The sequence below is a fragment of the Nerophis ophidion genome, linkage group LG10, assembly GCF_033978795.1.
Source record: "Nerophis ophidion isolate RoL-2023_Sa linkage group LG10, RoL_Noph_v1.0, whole genome shotgun sequence".
In the NCBI taxonomy this organism is placed as follows: Eukaryota; Metazoa; Chordata; class Actinopteri; order Syngnathiformes; family Syngnathidae; genus Nerophis; species Nerophis ophidion.
The window spans coordinates 15,320,775-15,327,393 of record NC_084620.1 but is presented as its reverse complement, the minus strand read 5'-3'; the positions used below and the strand labels follow the sequence as shown (position 1 = coordinate 15,327,393).

Below are 6,619 nucleotides of genomic sequence, written 5' to 3'. Positions count from 1 at the left end.
AAAACACAGAAAAACATGTGTGCTTGTCTCAAATAAAGATTGTGAATGATATGAAAACATCCCAAAAAGTGCTGTTTCCTTTTAACACTAGAGGCAGACAGTTATTGTCTTGAAAAATATATACAAATGAAATGTTGCCTATTTTTTTTTATAAAGATCATTAGTTTGACATTGCCCCAGACTTGTTCTATTTCCATTACTAATTAGAAAGATGCACTTAATTTTTTGTCTTCTCTTGCAATTAGGAATGTTACTTAAATAATTAAAATACCTTTCGCATGCTGATGGTTTAATGGTTCAACACTATATGCTGTTAAAAAAAAAAATCCTTAAAGAAATCTAAAAATTATTAAATAGCATCACTCTGACCCTAAAAATACTTATTTATTTTGATATTACTATTTAGGGACTTGAACATGTTTTTACATGTGTACAGTTGTTGAAATTGCAACTTAAAAAAAAAATAAAAATACAATAAAAAACAACTTTAAAAAGTTAATAAAGGGTTTTCTTGATCTCCACAGTTCAACCCTAAAATGGGCTATTTCTATTTCAATAGCTTAGAGTGGTCAATTTTTTTTTACGCTTGAGTTACCAAAACAAATAATACTTGAGCTTTACTAATGTGAAATGTGAAGCGTACAAAATGGAGCCAACCTTGGTGAGATCTGACACCAACAGAAAAAGGACAAAGCATTCCATTTGCGTCTTATTTAGACTGGCCCTCTTCATTACACTCGCAACCACATTTTCTACATGTTTGTCATTGTTTTTACTGTTCTTGTTCTTACCTTTGCTTTCTTTTTTATGTACTGCAGAATGCCAACCTGACCACTGATCACACATCTCAAACCCAGAAAATAAATATGTTATGTTTGTTGCACAGCCATACGGCTTATTTTTTAATATTTCTGCAAAAAACCCCCACATAATTACTAAATTTAAAAAGTCAAATAAATCAATAAATATTTGTCTATCATAGGATATCATCATTAATCTTTTTTTTTAGTCAACTAATACTCTTATTTTTCTTATCAATTATAAACATGTTTATCACTAAAAAAGAAGTGTTGCTTTGTGTGGTTAACTTTGTGCAAAAAAATATGTTTAAAGAAAAAAAAAAGGCAGCACAGTGCAGCCTGTTAAGGAAGACACCAACACTTTTTATGAGACACACATCACAAGACACACACATTCATCTCAACCTCGCCTCTGATTTTTGTCTTTGATAGCACAGAACACTTGACAATCTCTTGTAAGAAAGATACAAATCATTTTTAGCTTTGGCCAGCCAGTCACGATTACACCTGCAACCACTAAACCACATCGGAGAGTTTCTTTTTAATGACTGTACACGGCCCCACCTGGTGCCTCATCAGCTTGGGTGACAGTCCTCTCTTCTCTTTGGGCAGCGGACCCAAAGTCAAAGTCCTCACCTTTTCAGCAGATGTCGTAAGCCCTCTTCTGGCGGCCCCCGTTCTCGTCCAGAGTCTGTCGGGCCACAAGGTGCATCCCCCACGGTTGGTCTTGTAGTTTGCCTTAGTAGTTCAAACTGGGTTCGCCATCCACCTCCGATTCAGGCGGAGGCCCAAACACCATATCATTAGGGGTCCACAACTCTCATCCGAACATGAGGACTGCCAGGGTTCACTAATTCGACTCTTGGATCGCCATTTGGCGTGCTGACAGGAACAGTGGAAGGAGCTGACGACTGGTGAGGATGGCAAGCTGGATGGCGAGTAGAAGTGTAATCAATGTTTGGATTAATTGCAATTCAGACATGGACGATTACAAAATCGATTAGTAAACCTCAATAACCAATGTAAATAAAGTAATGCAGACAGTTCTAAAATTTGGTTGACTGCAGCGAGCCATGCACCTCACCAAGAGATCCGACCAGCTCCTTTACTTAGGGCACCTATGTTTCAATTTTACGCATATTTAATATCTGATGGGAATTAATTCAGCTGTTTGTTTTAGGGCAGCACGGTGAAAGAGGGGTTACTGCATGTGCCTCACAATATGAAGGTCCTGAGTTGTCCTGGGTTCAATCCCGGGCTCGGGATCTTTCTGTGTGGAGTTTGCATCTTCTCCCCGTGACTGCTTCGGATCCCTCCAGGTACTCCGGCTTCCTCCCACTTCCAAAGACATGCACCTGGGGATAGGTTGATGGGCAACACTAAATTGGCCCTAGTGTGTGAATGTGAGTGTGAATGTTGTCTGTCTATCTGTGTTGGCCCTGCGATGAGGTGGCGACTTGTCCAGGGCGTACCCCGCCTTACGACCAAATGCAGCTGAGATAGGCTCCAGCACCCCCGCGAGCCTAACGAGACAAGCGGTAGAAAACGGATGGATGGATGTTTCTTTTTACAAATGCACTGTTTTTTAAAAGTTGCAAATGACAAATGCCCTATTTATTGAAACAAAAAGAAATGTAAAACTGCATCATTATACATAAATTAAAGATGCATCAATAATCGATTTATAATGAATCGTAGCTTCTGAATCGTAATCGTATCATGAAATGCATGAAGAGTCCCACCTCTCATGGCCAGGGTGCGGCTGATGCGTTCAACCAGACCGTTGCTTTACGGATGCAGCGGCGCCGTGCAGGTCTGCTAGAACCCCAGGCGCTGGCAGACCTCAGCAAAAACTTGCGCATCGAAGTTCCAGCCCTGGTCGCTGTGGAGCTCTTATGGTGCACCAAACTTGAAGAACATCTCGTTGATCACATGTTCAGGGGTGGTGGTGGTACTCCGGTCAAGGGGGGCATAGGCTTCAGGCCACTTCATGATGTAGTCCATTGCCACGAGGACAAAGCGGACCTTGGTTCATGTTCTAGTTTGTTTCTGGAGCAGAAAATAAATCTCTTAGGATTTAAAAACTTCATGTGTACCAGCCTTAAATTGCCTGATGGTAATTTAGATTCCCAATTTAAGAGAGATTACTTTTCCCGCTATTATTAAATATTGTTTTATTGCGTTATAACTTAGGTATATATATATATATATATATATATATATATATATATATATATATATGTGGAGGGAGGTTGAGAATTGCACACTTCAGGTATGAAGATCAGCGACCCCGTCTGGGTGGCTGGAGACAGCGCACCCTCAGACGGGGGCGTGGCATGGGGAGGACGGCGAGACGCAGCTGGCAGGTAATTAGATGTCGCAGGTGGTACGCGTTAATCTAATCATCTGTTGTCTTTTTAACAGTGATCGGGCAGCAGAGGAGGAAGCGGTTGTTTGGGGTGACTGAAAAGTCAATGATGAGAGATTGAGTTTGAACCAACGTGTTATATTAAAACCTGTCAAACCTGACCCACTGGTTTCCAGCGTGTATCAGTGGTACTTGTAAGTAAAGAAGCTTACTATATATATATATATATATATATATATATATATATAAATATATAAATATAAAAAAACACACACACACACACATCCATTTTCTACCGCTTATTCCCTTTGGGGTCGAGGGGGACGCTGTGCCTACCCCAGCTACAATCGGGCGAAAAGGGGAGGAACACCCCTGGACAAGTCGCCACCTCATCACAGGGCCAACACAGATAGAGAGACAACATCCATCCATCCATTTTTTGCCGCTTATTCCCGTTCGGGGTCGCGGGGGGCGCTGGCACCTATTTCAGCTACAATCGGGCGGAAGGCGGGGTACACCCTGGACAAGTCGCCACCTCATCGCAGGGCCAACACAGATAGACAGACAACATTAACACTCACATTCACACACTAGGGCCAATTTAGTGTTGCCAATCAACCTATCCCCAGGTGCATGTCTTTGGAGGTGGGAGGAAGCCGGAGTACCCGGAGGGAACCCACGCAGTCACGGGGAGAACATGCAAACTCCACACAGAAAGATTAAACCCAGGACTACTTAAATGATAAATGGGTTGTACTTGTATAGCGCTTTTCTACCTTCAAGGTACTCAAAGCGCTTTGACACTACTTCCACATTTACCCATTCACACACACATTCACACACTGATGGAGGGAGCTGCCATGCAAGGCGCCAACCAGCACCCATCAGGAGCAAGGGTGAAGTGTCTTGCTCAGGACACAACGGACGTGACGAGGTTGGTACTAGGTGGGAATTGAACCAGGGACGCTCGGGTTGCGCACGGCCACTCTCCCCACTGCGCCACGCCGTCCCTAGGACCTTAGGACCTTCGTATTGTGAGGCAGACACACTCACCCCTGTATCACCATGCTGCCCTATATATATATATATATATACATATATATATATATATATATATATATATATATATATATATATATATATATATATATATATCCATCCCATCCATTTTCTGCGGCTTATTCCCTTTTTGGGGTCGCGGGGGGCGCTGGCGCCTATCTCAGCTACAATCGGGCGGAAGGCGGTGTACACCCTGGACAAGTCAACACCTCATCGCAGGGCCAACACAGATAGACAGACAACATTCACACTCACATTCACACACTAGGGCCAATTTAGTATATATATATATATATATATATATACATATATATATATACAATTCTAAAGTTGCGCAAAACAAAATTGTGTCTTCAAACTTCATAACCTATTTTAAACACTTCAATTTTAAGTTCTAATAGTTAGCCTCTAAACAGCACATAACTTTGTAAATGTTAGTTATAGAGTGTATTTAGATTCCGCATCGGTAAATAGGATCACAGAGAACCTTCAATGCATTGACATTGCAGGGGCAGACTGGTCTTTGGGTGGACCGGGAATTTTCCTAGGGAGGTGTTTGGGGCACGTCTGACCGGTAGGAGGCCACTGGGAAGACCCAGGACACGTTGGGAAGACTATGTCTCCTGGCTGGCCTGGGAACGCCTCGGGATCCCCCAGGAGGAGCTGGACGAAGTGGTTGGGGAGAGGGAAGTCTGGGCTTCCCTGCTTAGGCTGCTGCCCCCGCTACCCGACCTCGGATAAGCGGAAGAAGATGGATGGATGACAACTTATATATATTTTTAATGCATTCTAACTTGTAAATCAAATTCAGCTTACAGCAGAGCCAATAGGAGGTCCTCCATTCTGACCCTCTCGCTTGATGTTGTCCACCAGAAAGCCGAACACGCCCTCGTCCTTCTCGCCTCATTGGTAAACGCCGCAGGACGTCAGCAGACATAAGTAGTGCACAGACATGTTGTTGTGGTCCTGCACACTGATTTCGTCTCCAAACAAGGTGGGGGTCATTATCTGAGCTTCTGCACAGGACACAACACTCATCCTCCATTTTGCCAGCACACTCCCTGCAAGTATAAAAAATTTCTTCATGCCTTTCAAAGAATGCGCAGCCTGCCATGTCCATGGTTACATTTGTCCGGTAAATCATATCAGATGCCAGGGGTCTTTGACATTCGGGGTGCATGTCACTTTGGAGTTATTTTTAAAATATAATTTTTCAAATATATTTAATATACTTTTTTTTTTTTTTAAACTTACAGTTATTTAAATTTTAAGTTTTTTGTATTTGTATTTTTGTACTAAACAGATATTGTTGACCACAATTAATAAAAAATATAAATCCATCCATCCATCCATTTCCTACCGCTTGTCCCTTAAAGTAAAACATTTTCGTATCTACAGTGGGGCAAAAAAGTATTTAGTCAGCCACCGATTATGCAAGTTCTCCCCCTTAAAATGATGACAGAGGTCTGTAATTTTCATCATATGTACACTTCAACTGGGAGAGACAGAATGTGAAAAAAAAAAATCCAGGAATTCACATTGTAGTAATTTTAAAGAATTTATTTGTAAATTATGGTGGAAAATAAGTATTTGGTCAACCATTCAAAGCTCTCACTGATGGAAGGAAGTTTTGGCTCAAAATCTCACGATACATGGCCCCATTCATTCTTTCCTTAACACGGATCAATCGTCCTGTCCACTTAGCAGAAAAACTGCCCCAAAGCATGATGTTTCCACCCCAATGCTTCAAAGTACGTATGGTGTTCTTGGGATGCAACTCAGTATTCTTCTTCCTCCAAACACGACAAGTTGAGTTTATACAAAAAAAGTTCTATTTTGGTTTCATCTGACCACATGACATTCTCCCAATCCTCTGCTGTATCATCCATGTATCCATTTTGGTATAAACTTAACTCGTCGTGTTTGGAGGAAGAAGAATACTGAGTTGCATCCCAAGAACACCATACCTACTATGAAGCATTGGGGTGGAAACATCATGCTTTGGGGCTGTTTTTCTACTAATGGGAGAAGACGATTGATCCGTGTTAAGGAAAGAATGAATGGGGCCATGTACCGTGAGATTTTGAGCCAAAACCTCCTTCCATCAGTGAGAGCTTTGAATGGTTGACCAAATACTTAATTTTCCACCATAATTTACAAATAAATTCTTAAAATTCCTAAAATGTGAATTCCTGGATTTTTTTTTTCACATTCTGTCTCTCACAGTTGAAGTGTACCTATGATGAAAAATACAGACCTCTGACATCATTTTATGTGGGAGAACTTGCACAATCGGGGGCTGACTAAATACTTTTTTGCCCCACAGTAAGTACAAATACTGTAGATTTTTAAAATACATTACAAAGGTAAAATAAAAAGTTGCTAAATAATG

At 41.4% G+C, this 6,619-nt stretch overlaps 1 long non-coding RNA gene across 1 annotated transcript; it reads right to left on the bottom strand.

Moving 5' to 3' along the window:
- Nucleotides 1-1,142: 1,142 nt before the first annotated feature.
- LOC133559848 (uncharacterized) lies at nucleotides 1,143-2,976 on the bottom strand. Its single transcript, XR_009808291.1, has 2 exons — nucleotides 2,543-2,976; nucleotides 1,143-1,728 (listed from the first exon to the last, which is right to left on the bottom strand). It is a non-coding gene; the product is annotated as an uncharacterized LOC133559848 (long non-coding RNA).
- Nucleotides 2,977-6,619: the final 3,643 nt, after the last annotated feature.